We start from the raw sequence: 22,170 nt of genomic DNA on the forward strand, positions 1-22,170 counted from the left end.
AAATTGAGCTGTTTTCCCCCACAGTCACTAGGTGTGAAACTTCCTCTCAGAGGAAGATTAAGAGTTCCTCCCCTTCCAGGAACACCTGAGCAGAGGGAATGCAGTTGTACTGCTTTGTTTAATTAGTCAGTTTATGTGAATTAAGGATGGACTCACACTCCTAGGACGAGCACTATAAAAGAGGGTTGGCAGTGCTGAAGAGGAGAAACTGAAGACTTGTTGGAAGAATGAGTAAGAGAATAAATTCCAGCCCAAACTAAGGCTTTAGTAAGTAGATGACTCTATCTAGTAAAGTAAGTGCTTTTTTATTCACATATTTATTTAGTTTACAAGCTGGGGTGTTGAATTGAGGTATTCTAAACCAGGATGTTAATAGAGATATGTGTGCAGGAGGGAGTTGGGTGGTTGTTTTGTGCTCTTTTCAGCTGTATGCACACATTGCCTGCTGGCATAGGTTGTGATCTGTTTAAAGCTTGTATGGTCAGACTTTTTACATGCTAATATTCATTTAGATGTCACCATATTTAGAGTTTGTCTTGTATTTCAGAAAAAGGGTAAAAAAAGAAAGAGATAAATATTACCATGGGCTCACTTTGATTGGAAAATATCTTTAAGAATACTGGGTCCAACCATTTTCTAACTACCAAGCCTGGTGCTAAACCATGTCTCTTAGCACCACAATACTGCTTATTGTTAAGCAATGGTAAACTGTTTTAAAAACCTTATTTATAACAGACCTTAAAGCTGTGCAATGGTAGTACTTGACCTGCCACAAGCACCTGCACAACCTCCAGGAAAGATCTGCCCTTGGAACAACTTTCTAGTTGTTACTACTGCTGTATAGCAGACACTGTGGTTATTTGCATTAGCAACAAGAACCCCAGAAGTCCCATCCTTTGAGACAGATAATTAACCACAATTTATTCTTCAATAAAACTTAGCATTTACCATAAAATCCCAGAGGCATATTTTTATTCCACAAAAATCTTAGTTCATTTCATTCTGTGTAATGGTGTGTATTTATTAACATAATCTAGTCTAGTAGTGCTAGGGATCACACTAGCATGTTTTTGGTAGGTTTAGAGAGGGCTGCTCGAACAGGAACTTCTCATGCAAGACTAAACTCTGGTTTAGGTGCAGATAACCTCCATAAGAAGTAGAATAAAGCAACAAGAAAGACAGGGACCTGTTGAAGCAGGTCCAGAAGAGGGCCAGAGAAATGATTCAAAAGCTGGAACACCTCTCCTGTGAAGAAAGGCTGAGACAGTTGGGGTTGCTCAGCCTGGAGAAGAGAAGGGTCTGGGGACACCTTATTGCAGCCTCTCAGTACTTAAAACGAGCCCATAAGACAGATGGGAACAGTCTTTTTATCAGGGTCTCTTGTGACAGGACAAGGGGTGAGGGTTTTAAACTTCAAAAGGGGAGATTTAGACTAGAGAGAATGAAGAGGTGTTTTTTTTACGATGAGTATAATGAGACCCTGGCCAGGGTTGCCTGGAGAAGTGGTAGATACCCCATCCCTGGAACCACTGAAGTTCAGGTTGGATGGGACTCTGTGCAACTTGATTTAGCTGAAGATGTCACTGGTGATTGCAGAGGAGTTGGCCTTTAAAAGTCTCTTCTAACCTAAAGCATTCTTTGATTCTATGAACAAAAAAAAATGCAAAGGCTAATAACTGAAAGGAGTAGAACATCTGTTACTTAAATGTTGAATTGTGAAATAATCAATGTAACTTTTACAATTTCAAGTAAGTATTTGTGCATAGTTAACACAGTTTTTGAAGAAGAAGACAAGTTCACTTTGAAGGCCAGTCTTCAATTGTTAAAACCAAAAACACTATAAACTGAAACCAGGTTTGGGTTTTTACTTATCTTCCAGTGTTTTTACTTATCTTCTACTCCTTGTTCCATGCTCCAAGATAAAGTATGGCTTGTAATGGTTCAGAATAAGGTTCAGATACATATAGAAAATTACTCTGTGTGGAAAATAAGGATGTATGACTGCAAATATGCTTCTATTATTTCATCAAAGTTTCAGTCTCTGTCTTAAGCTCTCATTTAATTCCACAGAGAAGCCATTCTCATACAAGAGAGATCATGAATGTTGGCACGCTGTCTCTTGAGAGCGAAGATTAATCAATGGGTTCAATACTTGTATCTTGTTCTCAGCTATAGCTTGTGTCCTTCTGGGATGTATCTAAGCTCAGTTTAACTTGACTAATGGGAGTTGAATAGCTATTGATACCACTATAGCTCAACATCTTCACCATTTTGTCTTGTTAATAGGAAAACTCCTTAAGACTTATTTCAGTGCAGTCTGTGCACTGCCTGGTTTTTTCCCTATCTGAAGATACCTCTACAATGACTGTAGGAGCACAGTGCGCCCTCACCAGCACAGTGAGCTGGTACAATCCCACAGTGAAAGGTCAGGTCTTGGGGTCTGGGTGTGTGCTGTGCCCTTCCCCATGTGCAGCTGTGTGGCCACTGGACTGCTGTGGTCTGATGTACCTATTACTATTTCTTGTCTCTGAGCCAGTTTGGAGCCTCTCCACCCTAATCTCCTCTAAATCCGGCTCCAGGCTGGAATGATGTTCACTTAGTGACTGCAGATTAACAGGATTACAGAGGGGTTTATTTGGCACATTAGGTCTAGTTCAATGCATGATTTAGATGGAATTGAAGCATTCAAAACTGACCTTATAAAAGCCCAGACAGCTTTAATTTTAAACTCAATTGTGTGAGGCTGATAGTCCTAAGCACAGTATATAATTCTCTCCAGGCATCTCTGCTTCTGCAGTAGTCCTGGTGCTCAGTTTAGACTAAACTCAGGAAATAATTTCTCTAGTCTCAACCAGGAATCTGCTCCAAGCATGCTGAGAAGCTCTCTGAGTAGGTGTATTTATTGCATGTCTAATGCAACAGCTATGTCCAGACCTGATAAAAAGAGGCTGCCATGGATGTGTAGCTTCTTTTGAAGCTTCAATGCCCTCTTCAGTGATTTTTTCAAAAGCTTGCTCCCTCAGTCTTCTTTAGGCTAAATAAACCAAACAGGTTGCTCAACCTTTCATGATGAAACAGATGTTCTAAACCCCTAATCATCTTTCTAGCCCTCCGCTGTATCCTCTCAAGCAGTTCCCTGTCCTTCTTGAACTGGGGAGCCCAGAACTGGACACAGTACTCCAGATGCAGCCTCACTAGAGCAGAGAAGAGGGGGAGAAGAACGTCCCTCCACCTGCTGGCCACACTCTTCTCAATGCACCCCAGGATACCCTTTCCCTTCTTGGCCACAAGGGCACATTGCTGACTTGTGGTCATCCTGTTGCCTACCAGAACTCCCATAGAGCTGCTTTCCAGCAGGTAAGCCCCCAACTGGTACTGACACATGGGGTTATTCCTCCCTAGGTGTAGTACCTTGCACTTGCCCTTGTTGAACTCCATAGTGTTACTCTCTTGACCATTGTACATGCTTTACTTTTAAAGAGTTTTCATAGTCCTGAGACAGAAACTGCTCAGGGCACAGTCATAGTCCTGAAAACTAGTGTAACTGTTCAGTACTGCCTACAAAGCTTCACTGATGTTTTGTAATAATCCTGTGCTGTGGTGGTCAGGTGTTTTCAGCAGCATGAGCTATAAGTGTGTTGCACTAGTAACTGTCTTGACCTTTCTGCTTTTGTTTGTTGTTCCCACCTTCTTTCATCCAAAATGATGTGATCTCCCCACCAAGACACTATTTATCTACCGGATTGTGAAGCAGAATGCTAACCCTGGAGATTGTAGTCACTACTGTGTAAATATTTAATATCAGTGCTAATGGCTCTTTGGGAGAAAGGGTGTATCACCCATAAGTGTTACTGGCACTGCTATTATAGTCTCCTGGATCCAACCCAGAAGATCTGGCAGATGTTAGAGGAAGCACACTTAGATCTTTAAGTAAAGCACTAATGTGAATGCAACAGTGTGTTCTCTGTCAGTGCCTATTCAAGCAGTGTGTGGTCACTTTGGCTGGATAGTGCTGAGTCTGTGGAAGTTACTAACCTCTGTGTTAGTTCTGAGCTCCAGTAAAGTTCAGGCAGTGAAAGATCCTGGTTTGCAGAGAATTCTGAAAGAATCAACTAGATTCTGAAGTCAACTTCAGATTTAATTAACTTCCTAACATCCATGTGACTGAAGCTATAAAATGCAGAATTCCTTAGTTGTGCCTAATCTTTAAATACACAACTTGTGTCTGCTTCAGAACTCTCTGTAAGGTAAGAGCTAACAAAGAATGGGAAGTACAGAACTGGAGTTTTAAATGAATATATATTAGTGGTTTCATGTCTAATGTAGGAAATTATTCCTTGTTGTCTTAGCCTGAAGACCTTCTAAGATAGATGTTATTGTCTACTCAAGGCTTTAGCTGCAGTAAAACAGGTTGGCTGACAGGAAAACTAATGAGAAGAGGCAAATATAAATGCATTATTTGTCTAACAACTTAGTAAGCTGATCTTTCTTCTTTCGTCTCTATTCTAGTACACTTAGTTGTTTAATGTTTAAGTCAATAGATGAGCTTAGTTGCTGGTCATCTCTTCACCTGCTAGCTGACTTTGTTCCTTACCACTCAGCTTTTTCTTTCCTGAGAATTTAAGACTGAGTACTTATCACCACAATGCAGGGAGCAAATGTGCAAGGCATGGGACAAGCTCTCTTGGAGAGCACAGAGCTGTGTTTTCTGTTTTACTTGGTTCCTGTACTCAGGAGGGACAGAGTGAGTCCTTAGCAGTTTTTAGCCCATGGGGATGCAGGCACACCTCCCTCCCACCTCCACCAACCATGCACTGATTGAAATTCGACTCGCAAACACGGAGGTTGGCTTTCTTTCCTAATACTGTCTGGAGCCCTTTCTGCTGACTTGGAGGGAAGGAAGAGCAATTCTCATCTCTTTTCTTGAGAGTGCCAGCACAGCGGAGGATGCTCAGCAGCCACTCATCTGTTTACTGATTCACAAAAGGTTTGTTTTTGAAGGAAATCTTCTGATTAAGAGGTGTCTGTTTGTGTAATGCCACAGCTTTTATCTTCTGAAGACACTGTTCTGTAACCACAGCATTCCTTGGAGCAACAAATTCTCTAATGCTTTCTTTAATTGATGTAAGTATAGATTAATCATATGCTAAATTGGCAAGCAGCTGTATTGCAAATTGCACAGTAAAAAACTCATTATATGGAGGAAAAAAAAAAGGGAAAATAAAAGAAAGAAAGGAAAAGAAAGAATATGAAAGTCAGAGAGAGTTTCAGCTCGGAACAAATTCTGAGTTGTAAACTTGGGGTCTGGCATAAGCATTCTAACTAATATGTAAGGAAATAATCTTACAATAGAGGGATGTAAAGAAAGAAGAGGGGAGGTATGGTGGTTTCTTAAAGTGTGTGGTACTGAATGTGGAAACTTGCAATAGATAGGTGGGCACTCTTGGGTCCCTGATTGTTTGTATTTAAGACAGCTGATTAAGTATTTGTGGAAGTTGATGGGAATTTCTCCACTCAATCCTGTGGGATCTAGTTTAGATCTAATATCCTATACAGTTTTTAAAACCTGGAAGGCAGGAAAGCAGTGTTGGGAAACCTCTGCACCATATCCTTCTTGAAAAAATAAGCTGCTCCTTACTCGGTCAGTGGGCCTAATTCAGTGTTAACAACGTTACTTCTGGAGAGGCAAGTCATGTGGGGAAAAGTTCAGCTCATCTAAAGAACACTGAGGAATCCTGGAGGCTTAAGTTGAGGTTGTGTGTCTTGTACATCTTTTTATCCCTTGTCTTTCAGTCCTAGGATAGAAAAGAGGAAATCATGGAAAAGCCCTTTGCTTAGGTACGCAGTGTCAAAGGCAAGCAAAGATCACAGACTGCCTGATGACATTCAAGCAGATGAGAAAAACAAACCCATCTCTCCTTAATAACATTTATTGTTAATTGATTTGGAGTAAATTTTCACTGCAGGATTTTTAAAAGGAACAATATTCAAGGTCTATAACACACCTTTTTCCTGCAAGTGCTTTTTAGAGCATTTGTCCTTTGAGGCAGGAGGTAATAGTTTTGATAAAGCCAGAGTTGGAGTCCGTAGACTTGTGTTGCAGTATAGCTGGAACTTTATGTCTATGTATTTGTGCAGAAATTATCTCACTGGCTGTCCCCAGTGTTTTGGAGTGCCACATAACAGCTCAAAAAATGCTTTATTTGGAAAAAGCTAAAAGGTCCACTTACAGTAAGCCCTAGAATAAGAGTTGTAAGCCTGCAGAGCTGGAAGTTAAACTGAGAACCATGGCTTGTCAGTAAGCAGTCCCCTCTCATATTGGAGACTATCCAGTGAATGGATTTAAGTGTAGTATAAGAGGATGAGTCAAAATGTGTACAAAATCCAAACATTTTCATTAGTCTCAGATATATGCAATTGTTGGCCTGACTCACCCGGTACCCCTGGCAGGAAACAGGAGAGACAGCTGATGCTGGTGTCTCTATGGAGATCTGTTTGCTCCTTCAGCAGCAAGACCTGATATCTCCCAGGCTCCTAGTCTCAGTCTCTCTATAAACTCCTGTTATAGTCTTGCCAAATCATATATTCCCCATTCACCCCTTCCTTTCCTCCCCACACTAAGGAAGAGTTTTGTTCCTCAGCCCAATGATGAGATTTGCTCTGTGCTGCTCAGCCACACTGGTGAGAGAGCAAGGGGAGAAGAGGAGGAAGGTGGTGTCTGTGTGGAGAAAACCAACAGATGGAAAAAATCTGCTTCTCAGTTCTGATAATATATGGTTGAGGTTTTTTCCAAAACCTTTCACATAACACTGAGTTGAAGCATGGGGTGATCTTCCCTGTCTAATACCAGATTGTAATCACCTGATTACCTCTCCGTACCTCAGGGGTGTATGTTTCCCAAGAATACTAATGCCACAGTAACAAGACATCAAATTATAGGTTCCAAAATTGTACAGCAAATCACTGAAGGTTAATCTTCAATTGTCCTTCATAGTAAACCCAATGGCAGATAAGAATTAGAAAGGAACTCCTTATTTCGGTTGCTAGGCTGTAATCCCAACTGTTGGTAAAGAGTTTATCTCAACTTCTGGCTTTGAAGTCAGACAAAACTAGTCCATAAATGAGAAGAGAAAAAATGGACAAATAATGGAGTAAGTGGTTTTCTTCATCAGTGCACTGAAACAGAAGAGTCCTACCAAGGGACATGACTCTATCATCGTTTTATCTTAGCAGCAGAGGTTCTTCCTCATTCTTAACCCTGGATTAGAGTGGAGGGGACATTGAAACTTTTGACTCATCATGACAAACATAACAGACAATGTGTAGAAGGAAAAGTAGTAGATTTGTTTAACTAGGGAGTTGTCAAATCAGTTTCCTACAATTGCAGAAGGCTTTTGAGTTGTGCCACGGTTTGGAGAAGAAAAATTTGTTATTGTTTCATTACTTACTTTCCTGCTTCTTAATTTGCAAATTGGTAAGGGCTTCTGTGGTAAATACAGATACACTTTTTATTTTTCTTTTTAAATTCAATTGTGAAAAGAGGAACAAAGAGGTAATATTGGAAAATATGTGGAATGAAAAAATAAACCAAAACCCTCAGCATCTATAACAGCAAACTGTCCCTGGACAAGTTTCTTTTGATTGCAAACTGTTTTGCAGAAGGATTAAAAATAGTTTCTCAGAGCTCTTGAGCAAGTGAAGCAGATAGGATGAGATCATAACACAGAGCATGTATTGCCAGAATACTTTGAAGAGAGTAGTATCAACTCCTATGTTCACACAAAGGGTTTGGAGGTAAGCTGCACCGCTAAAGAAACCAAATTATTCCATTGCATGCAAAACCACCTAACAGTAACCTTGGAAAGGTGAAGCTATAGTTAAAAAAACAAAACAAAACAATAAATAATTTTGTCTGCCAAGCTGTCAGTGTTTCAAGGCAATCCCTGCAAACATGAAAGAACATGTGGAGAAGAGGGCAGCTTAGAGTCACCATCAGGTTTCTCCTTCCTTGGGTTTTGGAAAAGAATTTAAGCAGCATGTGATCAAAAGCTGTGAGGTCTTGTTTTCAATCTCTGTAGACATTTGAAGCTTTCACACTATCCCTTTCACTGCTCATATCTGCAGGCTTCTTTGCTTTGATTTCCAAGCATTTGCTTGGCAATCTGGATAGAACAACAATTTGTATCAGTAGTTAAGTTTGCTTCAGTTTAGGGGTGATGCTTAGTCAGGATAGGTGATAACTTAGTTAGGCTGCTTAGTTTGGAGGATCAGTGTCCAAATGCAGTCAGTCCTCCTCATATTCACTTTCACACAGCCTACCACAACAGAAGTGCAGGTCTGAGGAATAACACCATGTTTAATCTGTTGTGTCAGTCTGTGGTCAGTCAGAGGCTTGTATAACACAAACAAGTCTTGATCTGGACAGAGAGGGCTGTGGCTTCTGAGGAACTATGTGTAAATGCATGAGTCAGGACAAAGATGTGCATGTAAGTACACTACAATCTAACCCCTGATTTGAAAGATTATCTTGTCCTTGGTGTATCCCATTCCACAAAGGATTCTAGGCTTTAATCAACCAATGTAGGTCAGGAAAGAGGTCATTTAAAGAGGCCTGAATGCCATAGGGTCTGGTGTGGGAAACAATCTTTGACATTAATATCTGCTGTGGATTTTGGGGTGAAGTGTGAGCATAAAGTATTTTCCCTGGAAAGAGGAACAGCACATTATGTATTCATTCCAGCTGTTATTAGGCCTAAATTACTTACACACAGGCAAAGGAGTTGAAGAGTTAAAGCTAGGGCTCCAAGCAAAACTGAGCCCAGGATAATTGCAGACAGCAGGATGCTGCAGCAGTGCTTGGCACCTGGAGGGAAAGAAATAATCAAAATGACTAAGTGACAAGCCAAGCCATGAGGATATGGGGCCATAGGGCAGAACCCAGCCTCAGATAACATCATGTTCTTGCAGAAACATGAGGAAAGGCAAGATGGGGACAGCAGCTTAAGGAGCCTCAGGAATTAAATTTGTGCCTTGACCAAATTCTGTGAAAGGTGGAATGGGAAACCATAGTAACAAAACAGCCACAGAAGATTGAATGGAGATCACCAGAATTTTCCCAGTCTTAGATATGCAGAATATAGCACTTACACTACCTTGCTACTTTGGAGATTCAGAGCTTGTCATACTAGAGCTGACATTAGCACTGAACTGTTTCAAGGAGTTACATATAGCCAGAAAATTCCATGAAATCTGCATATGTGTCTGTAGTCTATCCCTTATGGGCACCCAATGCAGCTGTGATGGCAGGAACTGTAGTGAGAGATGTTGTCTGTACAGTCCTGTCATCATTTTGCTTCCCTTGAGACAGTAAGAATTCATACAGGGGTAACACTGGCTCCACTAAAAGCTTGTCTGTCTTATTCTGGCACACTAGATGATAGCTGTTTCTTACAGGCTGGCTGCATGCATCTTTTGCAGTGGTAATTACACAAGTAGTTTCTTTTACTGTTCCTGGTTCCCTGGGTTATGTTTTTGCAGCTTAATGATACAATTGGGCAAGTTTCCAGCCGTTAGTAACTGTTTGGGAAATGACCTGTTATGGAAGAAGGGGAAGTGGCAGACAGAGTGTACTAACTGGGGAGACATCACCATGAGTTTCAGTCTAGATAAAATTGATGGTGTTTCCCTCTTCCATCGTAGCTCTTCTCTCTACATCTGTCAAGATCTTGAGTAAAAAGTTGGAAAATTTAATTGCAGTAGCATTATTGTAATGTTTGCTTGCTGATTATCAGCTTGTTCAGGTGCAGCTGATAAACCAGCATTGGTTGTATTTAAATGTCATAGCATATGATGATAATTGGATATTAAACCACAGGGTGGATATTTGCTCTCAGTGTCTGTTCAAAACACCATGTCATGCTTTTTGCAGTCTTCAGCCTGAAGTTTAAATGCTGTGCAGAAGATTCTTTCAGGAATGAGATTAATATGTTATCTTCATCTCACTAACTGATACAGGATGTGTTATGGAAGACCAAGGAGCAGTTTTACATTTAATCATCTACTGAGCTTAACCTGTGGGTTTCATGTATGAAATCTGACTGTCAGGGGGGTGGAGAGGAGAAAATGATAAAATGTGCATAAGACCAGAGAATTATTTTGCTACATATGCTGCTAAAGGCTATCAGAAGTCCTTATAAGACATGGCTGTTTCTGCTGCTACACTTGCCTAACTGAACCCCTATTTTTAGATCAGATCTAGAGTCCTTAATTGAGAAGCTAATCCATTTCATAAAATACATGCAAGGAGAAAGGCTAATGAATTTGTCAATGAGCCTATTCTCCCTGTTCCCCTCCACAGTGAGATTTGAGGATTGTAGGAGTTTTTGGAGCTCAGAAGCACACCCTGCACTTCTGATGTGCATAAACCTTTGTTGCACAATGTCAGTGCACTCTGAATACCTAATGTGCACATGCAGCCCTCTCAAAGAGGGGTTGGAATGGGGAGGAAAAGGGAACAGACAACTGTGATATTTAATACTCTGAGTTGTATTCCTCAGCCACAAAACCCAGGCAAATACAAGAATCTATGCCTTTTCACATAATTACAATATTTCCTGTTCTAGTTCTTTAGGAATAGACAGCCAGGAGCTAGAGACTCTAAAGACCTGGTGTATCACAACTGAAGTGGAAATTGCATAAGCAATTCTCAAATAAGATGGGAGTGAAGGGGAAAGAACTTTCATTAAACCCATTCTGAAATGCAAGTAAATGACTGAACAAGGAAATTTCTTTCAGAAAGCTTGAGAGGATGGAGAAAAAATAGGAAGAAAAATTAAATACCATCCCAAAGGTAAAATAATAACTTAGAGCAGTCTGACAGTAGTCCAGTCTTCTTGGTTTTGATTTCCTCTGCTCTTTCCTCTTGCTGTAACAGAGGGTACTTATATTGTAGGACTGCAAGCAACAGGCTGCTTTCTGTACGCTGTAGTGTTCCATTTTGTTGACAATTTTCCTTTGCTGGCTGTGATGCCCTTGGTTTTTCCTCTGCTGAGTGATCTCTTGCCCCAGTTTCTGGCAGTACTGCAGCACTTTGAGGAAAAGTGGAGAATGTTACCAAAACATTCCTGTGCAGCAGGAAAAACACACCAAACCACTACTGGTGGGAGAGTAAACCTAGGACCTGTTACAGCTTTAGGTGAGGTGAGATTCCTTGGCTACATTGAGAAGATTATGGTGCAGCCACAGCAGTGTTTTTGCTTGAGTTGTGGTAAACCAAGATGTGTTCTGGCTTGGGAAGCAGAGAAACCTTGGGGCATGTGAACTGGATGTTTTGTAAAGCTTAAGAAAATTAGAACTGCTTTGAATAATTTAGATGCAGCCTGTGAGGTATAATTGCTTAATGTAGTACGACAGGAGTGTGCCCAGGGAACCAAAGAGTTGAGGCAAAAACGTACATGTAAACCAGCACAACTGATTTTAGGAAGGGTATGGCTCACAGCAGAAGAATAAAGGAACTTCCAGAGAGGTCATCAGAGAAGCAGCAGAAATTGACAACCTCATGTATTGATCCTGTGGAACTCATTGCCATAGGACACTGAAACAAACAACAACAACAACAAAATAAATTTGAGACATGAAACAGGAGCATGGAAAGTGGATCCAAACACAATACTGTAAGTCAGGAAGTTCCTAAGGAACTAATAACCAGAAGCTAGACAGGTGAACTGGGAAAGGCTTTTCCAATACATGCTTTGTTTCTCATTGCATCCTTGGATAGCCACTATTAGCCACTATAAGATGTGACTATGGGACTGGACCAAACCCAGGGCTGCTTAGTTTTATTAAAGTGAGACTGTTTGTGTCATTATCTGTACTTTGAAAAGGTTCTGCAAGGAAAGGACAACTTGAGGGAAAAGGCACGCCTCCTTCCTAAGATAAGCAGTCCTTGATATGCTTAGTCTCACAGAATAGCATTCCTCATTTCTGTCCTTCTCTGGATCTGTTGTGACAGAAAAGGTCCATAACAGAATGTACCGCTGGCTGCAGTTTGGATCAGTACCAAGAGAAGGACATTTTCATTAAGATTTATTTTAATGCTTGCTTGTTTTGTCTGCCTCCAAACCGAACTGTCAGCTTCCTAGGACTATCCACTCTGGTTTCAAGATCTTTCCAAATTTAAACAGCTGCCTTTGAGTCCATTACTGCATATGCATTAAGTTTTTTTTCTGATTAATAGCCACGCGTAAGTAATTAATTTTATCTGCCACTTAAGACAGAAAGTGACTTTCTACAGCTCTGTGCCATCAGCTTTAGATTCAACTGTCCTCAGTACACTGTTAAACAAACATTCTCCTCATATCTGCCCTCTTCAAAATAACTCAGTGACAGGTTGAACAATGCAATCCCCAGATAATGGTGGCATTGTGTGTTACTCTAACATTTGGATTATATTTATGCAGAAGCAACTAAATTCAGCAGTACAACCACTACCCAGTTTAGCATGGTGTTTTACCACATGCATAACTTGCTCCTGTACTTAGAGAGCTTGTTATTGCATCTTATACAGGTCTGGAAAAATTAATTACCTTCAGTAGACTGAGTCATGCAAAGTACTTAAACCCTTGATTTTCATTACAACTATAAATGGGAGAGGAAGAAATCTTTACTCAAAACTCTGCTAAGCAATTGCCAGTTATTCCTGTACTCGGTGGCAATAAGTTCCCAACTTTGTTCATCCTTCCTGATGTCTTAGTGTGTACTACCTATAGATTCCTGTTTCTGTTCTCAGGTTAATGTTTTATTAATTAACAACGTAGGTTCTAACAAGAAAGTAATGCCCCTTGAACCAACAGCCAGGTGGAATGCAGTAATGAAGTGTTCCAGGGCTTTAAAAATACATGGCATGATTCAGTCATTGGATGTGATTCACTCATTGGATATAATTCAGTCACTTTCTGCTACTGGTATAGTTGGCAATAAATCTTGAGTCTCGTGAAAGGTCCCAAGTTCTTCTGATAATCTAGTGACAATTCTACTGTTAACGACTTGCCTTAATATCAGTGTTCTTCCTTTCATATGCTAGCTTATACCAGGAAATTTCATGATCTTTTGAGGTCCCTTCCAATCCAAACCATCCTAGTTATATGACTCTACAGTAGCTTGCTGTTGTGGTTTGTGCCCAGCTGGCTCACTCTATCCCAGCCCAAACCAGCACACTCATTCAACTTGGAAACCTTCAGCAACAAGGATGGGCAGAGGTCAACTTCAACCAAACTTTAAGCCAGTACTTAAGACTCAATAGACCAAAATGTTTACTACTATGGGAAATGTTTGAATATGAGAGAAGCAGACAAGGTGGAAAGAAACCTTATATGGCAGCTGCCAGTATCAATGGAACAAAGGCTACCACTGGGTATCACACACATTTATGAATGTAGTGGGTTTGTGTTAATTGAGATGAATATACAGCTGTCTGGAGGCGTGTGCAGTTACAGGGTAGGCTACCTTCTCACTGGAAGAGCTTGCTTGCTAAGAGCCACTCACTAAATTCATGATGCCTTCCTTCAGGGTTTAGGTATCTTCTCTGAAGGCTCAGGGTGCATTTGTCAGAACCAGTAATCAATATCTATACCAATACAGTATGAAACACTTTAACAGTCCTTAGGCAGGCCACTGTTCCACTCCTCCCACCCTGTATTCTGTTCATTACATTACAATCAACACCACAGGGAGGGCACAAGATGTAAGTTTTCTGGAGCTATTTCATAATATGACATGCAGGACTTGGACTGGTGAGAAGAGGCATCCTCAACCTTCAGTTTGCACTGCAGGAGATATACTGAGCCCCATGTAGAAATGGGCTTTAGCCACAGTAAACCTTATCTGATGGGAAGCAGCACCAGTTTGCCTGTTACAGAAGTTATCCTTCCTCTCCATAGGAAAAATCTGGATCCAAAATAATGGATTTCCATTGGTGCTCTTTTATTGTATAAACTGAGTACAAAGACACCTTATTCACTGGAAATCACAGCAAAATTTATTTCTGATGCCTTCCTGGAGAATGCTGGTTTGCTTACATAATCACTTATAGAAATTATTAGACTACCTAAATAATTAGGTGGCTAAGAAGTATTACTGCCCATCCTGAGCAAAGGCTGACAAGTTTATTGCAGAAAAACAGGTTTACAATTTATCTTTGCTTCAGTTGCAAGTCAGCCTGCTCTTAATGGAGACTTCACTGTTATTTGGGAGTTTGTTCCTGTATTTAGAATGTTAGAAGTCTTGTTATGAGTCCAGCTCTATTTATTACAGTCTGAATAACAATGCAGCCACAAGTGTTATACACACACTCCTCAGATTCTGCTCCTCTCCCTAACATTATGCTCGCTCATCTCCTCTTATGGGCCCTAATGTTGATGGTTTCATGCTGCTGGAGGGTGGGATCTGAGAAGTCATCTCCAGTCTTTTGTTCTTTTAATTGGCCTGTAGCTCCACGTGACATCTAAATTTACTATATGAATAGAATAGAATAGAATAGAATAGAATAGAATAGAATAGAATAGAATAGAGTAGAATAGAATAGAATAGGAGACCTTCAAGATCATCATGTCCAACCTATCATCCAACACCACCCAACCAACTAAACCATGCAACCAAGCACCCTATCAAGTCTCCTCCCCTTTATGCCTCTTATGTACTGTTTCTTTGTTTAACTGCCAGTCATCTGGTAGCAGTTGCCAGGTTCAGCCAAGAGGATTTGCATACAACGCCCTGGTGATGAGTCAGGTCTAAGGGTCAGATAGGACTTAAAGCCAGCAAGTCAGAGTCAGGCCCATGACACCAGCACCCAAGGCTGGGCACAAACAAGTCCATGATGATGAGGCAGGTCCAAGCTTGAGCTTGGACCAGGTAGGCCCACTGGTCAGGGTAAAGGATTGGATCAGCCTAACCTGCACCAAAGACAATAGCTGAGAACATCCCCTTACCATGTTCTCTTGAGTGACAGTGGATGAGAGTCCCTACTTGTTCAGAGAGGTTCTCCTCATGGCTGCACCCATTCTCTAAGCTGGCCCTGAGCCCAGAACAGGCTGTGTGCTGGGGACCCTGACACCAAGAACTGCTGAAAATGGTAATAACTAACAGACTTTGACCCTAATCGCTTTTGAAATGCAAAGCAGGCACTTCAGCCATCAGCCTTTCCAGTGTTTCATAACCCCATGTAATGCAAGGCAGTTTCTCATCTTTAAGTTTATACAGGTGAAACCCACTGAGTGTGACGAAACTTCTTTGTAGGGCTACAAGAAAGGACATATAAATGCCTCTGGAAATCACAGCTAAAACTCCAGAGAGGTGGGAGGATTTATCTCACTAGGTTTTTCTTTCATTCTCCAGTTCCTCCAAGTGGGAGGAAGCATCCATGTTCACAACACACAGAATTTTACCCTATTTATATATGAAGTTTTAATTATGCAAATTAAGGCAACAACACTTCAAAGCCAATTCTTACATTATTTTATCTTTCCCTACTTTTAGAGGACAGTACTTTGGTAATTATCACATACTCTTCAAGAGAATAAACACTGAGCTGCTGCCTGCCAGGTTTCATGCATCTGTGGAGAGAATAACTCGTTGCACAAAAATTTCTGCAGCATTTTTTTGTACCTGGATGAAGAAAAAAAAATGAGATATCAGACTTAAAAGTACAGCTAAACAAGCTTATAGTGCCTGGCAGCTTGAAACAAGGCTGGGGTTGAGACTGTGTAAAATAACTGGGCAGGTTTGATAGGGCAAATTTTGGCAAAGTTTATTTTCCTAGCTTGAGTTCCAGGACCAGCTTTCACAAGATAGCAACATGAGTATGCATTTCTACTCTGGGCTTGCTCTGCATCCTTTTTAGGCACATTCAGCATTGTGAGGAATGTGTGGACTCTGGGCTGGAGCTGTGTTTGCTGCTCCCAGGGGGCTGGAGCTCAAGCCCTGCAACCCAAGTTTTGAGCAAGCTAGAAACTGGCTGGGAGTGCAAATGCATGCAAAGGCATTTTGTTTCATTTGCCTCTCCACAGAGGTCAAGAGTGATGTCTGAGACTGGAAGGATTCATTATTTCAATGAGGATAATCCTGTGTGAGTCAGAACATGGAGCTTCACCTGGATAGTTAGCAGTTTAAGAGATCTTTCAAAATGGTTCCTGGTTCTCTTCTGAAGATTTCTAGAGGATTAGTAAACAATTTCTAAGTGTAATAGGACCACTGACTGCAAAAACTCCTTTGGTAGAAATTGTCTGCCTGTTCTCTATGTCTATAAGACTTCATGAAAAGATGTGTAAAAAAAAATCCATACATCAGGACATGTCTGCCTGCAGGAAGGAAATTTTGCTACTGCTTGTAATGAGAAGGAAGTTTCAAGCACCTAGTACACTGGCGAGAAGTTTCCTTGCTTACAGCATTAATGAAGACACTAGAAGCTGCCCAGATATATTTCCCCCCACAACATGAAAATTTGCCAGACCAGCTTCATTTGCTTCCAAAGGGGCTAGCCTGGCAAATTTAAATGTTGGGGGGGAATTTTCAACCCACCACAGTCTTGGGAAATGTGAAAGTGTTCTCCACTTTGCCTTCCTCAGAAATGAGGGCAAAACTCCCACCCTAGAAAGGCTTCATTTAGGGGCACAATCCTTCCATATAACAAGAATTATGTTGAGGGTGTTTCCTTTCTACCTGGAATGAACCCATACCCAGGAGCAACTCTGGTCTTAATTCAGGGCATGACCTTACAATAGAAAAAGCTTTTACTTGTCAATATTTAATTCAACATTTACTAAACGGCAGATGGATGCTAGGCTGACTTCACTGGAAACCACTTGGCAAAGATTTAACTAACTTTAATCTACATGGAAAGTAATGTTGGGAATAACCCTAACATAATGATAACATTAAATTCATGGCTCATAAGATTTTTTCCTAAATGATGACATACCAGGCCTGCATGTGTAAACGAAGGAAAATGGTTAAAACCACACTAATGGCCAACACAGCAAAGGGTAATTATTAACCACTTTCTCTTGCAAAGAACTGGGAAATACACTGCAGTAGCTGACCCAAGGCACTGTTGCAAAATAATCAGTAAAAAAGTATTTTTAAATATTCAATATTCTTCCTCTGTCCTGTGTCCTCCATCCTATATGTTGTCATCCCCCAGTCTGTTAGACCTGACACCTACATATTGGGAACTTTGAGATTTTTAAGGTTAAAAGGCTAGATAAAAAAGGTCAATGCCCTGGATTTTCTCTCCAAATTGCAGTTTTAGCAGGGCAGGAATGCAACACATTCCCATCAGGGACATGCAACCACAAAAGACACCAAATTCTGGTTCTAGGGGCTGACTGAGAGGCTAGATTGTCTCACTTTCACTACCAAAGTGTTTATGCACATACTTAATTGCCCTATGGAGTTAGGTTTAAAACTGAACTGTACACTACACTACTGCTTTGCCAGATCAGGGCTGGTTTATAAACTACAATCTAAGCATCAGTTTGGCTTTCCAATTTGAGATTGTATTTCCAATAAGGCCTGTGTGCTTAGAAACAGCTGCATCATCACATGTGCATGAGCATTCACATGTATAGTTACAGACACTGGGTGCTCTCCAGTTTACTTAAGCACTTCTGTTTCTAGCTTCCTACCAATGGAAAAATTCATCTCAAGCTTGAAATTAAAATTCCACAGTCTTCTGTCTGAATATTCTGTTGGTCAGATTTTAACTTAAACTTTTTCTGTTCTGTTTATAATTCCCAGATGGCAAAAACCCCTTCACTTCTTTTTTGTGTGGCATCTAACACAGTATTTCTTGGGGTTTTTTGACCTATTTCTTGGTCTTGACTTTAAGTTGCCCTTGAGATGTTTTTTTTTTGCATTCTTGCTGAGGTTGATAGAAATCAAATTTATAAACTGGAATACAAAACCTGGGAAACTTTGGATCAAAGAGGTAGTTTTGTTTAGTCTTGGAAGGGTTTGTTCTAGCATGGAGTGAGTTGCTCTTCAACAGTTGTTAAATTCATGCTTTTTGAGCAGGTGCTGCTTCCCAAAGCTTACATAACCAAGCACAATGTGTTTTATAATCCAGGAGTACCATCTATGTAGCCTTGTTTTGTTTCTTTTCCTGTCCTTATGCTAATCATAGGACATGCTGATCAACAAGTCCTTTCCACAAACTAAGAAGTAGCCCATCTTCATTTTAGATGTCACAATCTGATCACTTTGGATTAATGTAAAAGTTCTGAAGAGTTCAGTTAAAAAGTAGATTATTTAAAATATGAATTAAATGTATTTGGAACTGGAAGGTATCATTTGTCCCCTGTATCTGAGGTGGAAGATTTGTTTGAAACTCATCTCTCTGGTCCCTCACTCTTACTCCAGAGAGTAAAGACATAATCCTTTGTTTCCTTACAACCACTGCATTACAGAGAGCTGAAGTACAAGGCTTATTTTTTTTACTGTAGTTATGAGATATTTGGTGCAAAGTCTGAAGACACTTTTAGATAAAATATGCTAGAGGATCTTATGGAGACCACCTTTCCTGTCCCTCAAAAGTGGTGTTCTCATTGTTTAGCATCTTGTAACCAGAGAAGGATGCCTATGTTTAGCTCAAGTAAATTTGATGGTAATATCTTTAGAGAACTTCACTGAGATTTATGTAACAGGATCAAAAGTGATCCGTAGCAGCTGCCAAAACAATCATAACCTGAAATACAAACCAAGCATCACATGCTCGGTAATGCCACCTTCCCCAACAGAACAAGGTTACTTCAAATCCCAGCCAGAATTTAGTCTCAGCCAAATCACATCGGTGCTGCTGCCTCTCAGCATAATGCATCTTGGATATCTTAGCATCTGCAATCTTACAAATAATCCAACCAAATTAGCTGCTAAGGCCCTTGAGGAAATACTGATGGGCCTAATTTAATATATATTGAACTTTCACAGAAAGCAATTCATATACCAACAGAGGAAAGCCAAAACAGAGCACCTTTTCATACCAAAGAGTGTTCTTGTCATACCTTTGGGATGGAAAAGTAAAGTCAGCACTGCTACACCCTTGTCCTGACTGGTGTTTAGTATTTAACACTGCCATGGAGTTTCTCCCTCCAGCACAAAGCCAGAAGGACATGTTATACTGTGGTTTTATTACTTTACAGTATGTCATGTCCCAGTCTTTCAAAACCTTGCAGAGGGTTGACTCCTGACACGTACCCCACACTGTCTCACACACACATGAGTACTGGCCCAACACATCACTGTTTAAAGCCATTTACAGCACATGGAATGCTGTGGGTGTTCCTTTACCTGATCATTTGTTATCGGGTAAGAGTACATGAATGTGAGCCCTAGCCTTAGGCACTTGCATGTCAAATGTCTATTGGTTCCAATGTGGGAAGCAAAGCTTTTTCATGTTGTGTGGTTGACCGAAACAAAGACCACTTGTATGGTATTGCAGCCATACAAGGCAGTTTGTTTTCCGCTGGGTAGGAAAGATTTATTGCACAAATTCCAGCGGAAACATCATGCTATTCTTTGGTTTTACTGTTAATTATTCATTAATTCTATAAAGGTATAAAATGTTAAAGCTGGCTTTGAACTTAATTCAGTGATTTAATTGTCCCAACTCCAGCAAAGAGGGCTGCTGCAGTAATACTGAAGAAGGCTGCTCCTGCACTGCGCTGAACTTCAGAAATCACTGGGAGTGAGGAATACTTTGGATAAGTGGTGAGTGTCTAGAAGTTGAACTTGATCCTTTTTAAAATTTGAGTTATTGCAAAGCTTTCAAGGGTTTGAGTTGGGGAGGGAGGAATAGATTTATCTTGATATAAACTAAACTTGTGAAATTTGTAAGCAAATAATTTCCTGTGCTAGTCAAGTTCTCAGCCTCTGCATAAGCAGTCATTAACCCTGACATATCTGTATTCCTGTCCTGATTAGGAGAGTTCATTGGACAATAGCTACAGTTTTCTCACAATATATATATCAAAACCACAACCAAATACCACACTTAGTTTTGAAATTATAATTTCTCAGTGTCAGAGATCAGATTGTGACTTGTATGACATACTGAAATTCAGACACAACAATTCATCATCTCATGAAGACACTTCAAGACTGATACTACAGATACAGGGGGGGGAAAAAAGACATACACATATTTTAATACTATGTCAAAGGATTACTCAAGAGTATTACAGGCATGTCTGGAAGCTGGAATGTCTGCAGTGTTTCAGATTAGCTCTTGCTAAATAGTTCAGTATCACAGGAATGTTCTGTGCTACACCTGAGTCCAGCAATTGTATTTTAATTTTTGGGACTATTTGACATTTTCCATAAACAGTACAAGAAACATTGACTTGTACAGTCTCACTGGCACCAGATCAGATCTGTTTTAACCAAACTACATGAGCAGAATATAATTCCTCCACTTCTTGATGAAGTTCCAGAACACCTTTTTCAATCAGATGGGTACATCACTTATCAGGATATAATACACTAACTTTCCCTGATCTGGGGGACATAACACATTTGAAATGTGTTCTGTACATTGGATGCTCTAATTAATCTTTTCATTAATTGATGGTGAATTCCTTTAGTGTGAATATGTGTGTGACTTACAGTACCAAGGAGAGTTGCACATGCATTGAAGTGCCTGCCATAGACCAGTAAGAGAAGCATTTCACTTGAAGCATGGAATAGTCTTCAGCTGAAGCCTATTACATTGCAAGGACAGCTCTTTCTTTGAAAAGCACAAGTGCTCAGCCACTGAGAATATCAACTGTAGTTGGGTGGGGAATAGAATAGAATAGAATAGAATAGAATAGAATAGAATAGAATAGAATAGAATAGAATAGAATAGAATAGAATAGAATAGAATAGAATAGAATAGAATAGAATAGAATGATGGTCTCTTCTCCCAGGCACCCAGTACCAGAACAAGAGGACACAGTCTCAGGCTGCGCCAGGGGAGGTTCAGGTTGGATGTTAGGAAGAAGTTCTATACAGAAAGAGTGATTGCCCATTGGAATGGGCTGCCCGGGGAGGTGGTGGAGTCACCGTCATTGAAGGTGTTCAAAAGGAGACTTGATGGGGTGCTTGGTGCCATGGGTTAGTTGTTTAGGTGGGTTGGATTGGTTGATGGGTTGGACACGATGATCTTGAAGGTCTCTTCCAACCTGGTTTGGTTTATTCTAATATTCTAATAAAGAATAGAATAGAATAGAATAGAATAGAATAGAATAGAATAGAATAGAATAGACAAGGTTGGAAAAGACCATTGAGATCATCGAGCCCAACCTATCATCCAACACTATCTAATCAACTAAACCATGGCACCAAGCACCCCATCCAGTCTCTTCCTAAACACCTCCAGTGATGGTGACTCCACCACCTCCCTGGTCAGCACATTACAATGGCCAATCACTCTTTCTATGAAGAACTTCCAAACATCTAGCCTAAACCTCCTCTGGCACAGAGTGATACTGTGTCCTCTTGTTCTGGTGCTGGTTGCCTGGGAGAAGTGAGCAACTCCCACCTGGCTATAATCTCCCTTCAGGTAGTTGTAGAGAGCAAGAAGGTCTCCCCTGAGCCTCCTCTTCTCCAGGCTAAGCAACCCCAACTCCCTCAGCCTCTCCCCGTAGGGCTTGTGCTCCAAACCCCTCATCAGCTTTGTTGCCCTTAAGAGGTAGCAGCACATAAGATATAGGATAGGAGTAAGAGTCAAATATTTTTACTCTATCCTCTTTTACTAGAGTTAATGTTGAAGCAAAAGAGAAAAAAAAAAGTGCTTTATGCTCATACTGAAAAACAATAATGGATCTATTCCAGGTCTTATACTCTGGTTGGTTGGTTGGTTGTTTTCTTTTCTTGATGACTTGTAATGTGGCTTCTCCGAGGGGGTCAGCTCCTCGGTGATTTTGTCATCTAGCACAACAAATATGGCTATTTAAAATCTGAGCTAACCTGAAACTGCTCCCTTTGCATATTTGCTCTTTGTGGACATGACAGCTTTCCAATAGCTTTAGTTTTTTCCTGACTTGCAGTCAGTTAATGAATGTTGAACATTCAATAGAAGTTCAGAACCAAACCTAGGCTGCAGGAGGTTTATTCATACTTCTCTCAAGTCACATTGCTGTG

At 40.5% G+C, this 22,170-nt stretch overlaps 1 protein-coding gene across 2 annotated transcripts in view; it reads left to right on the forward strand.

Moving 5' to 3' along the window:
* The first annotated feature begins 262 nt into the window (after window positions 1-262).
* SLC2A9 (solute carrier family 2 member 9) overlaps window positions 263-22,170 on the forward strand; it is an 81,795-nt gene continuing 59,887 nt past the window's right edge. The window contains exons 1-2 of one of the 2 annotated variants that reach the window (XM_068149481.1): window positions 263-293; window positions 19,664-19,758. The gene's annotated coding sequence lies outside the window, so the exon portion shown is untranslated. Of the gene's footprint in view, window positions 294-4,874; window positions 4,988-19,663; window positions 19,759-22,170 lie in introns of those variants that run through there. The other variant, XM_068149480.1, reaches the window with a different exon arrangement.

This window comes from Melanerpes formicivorus, unplaced genomic scaffold (assembly GCF_026170545.1).
Source record: "Melanerpes formicivorus ecotype bairdi unplaced genomic scaffold, bMelFor1.0.p_v2 SCAF_18, whole genome shotgun sequence".
NCBI lineage: Eukaryota > Metazoa > Chordata > Aves > Piciformes > Picidae > Melanerpes > Melanerpes formicivorus.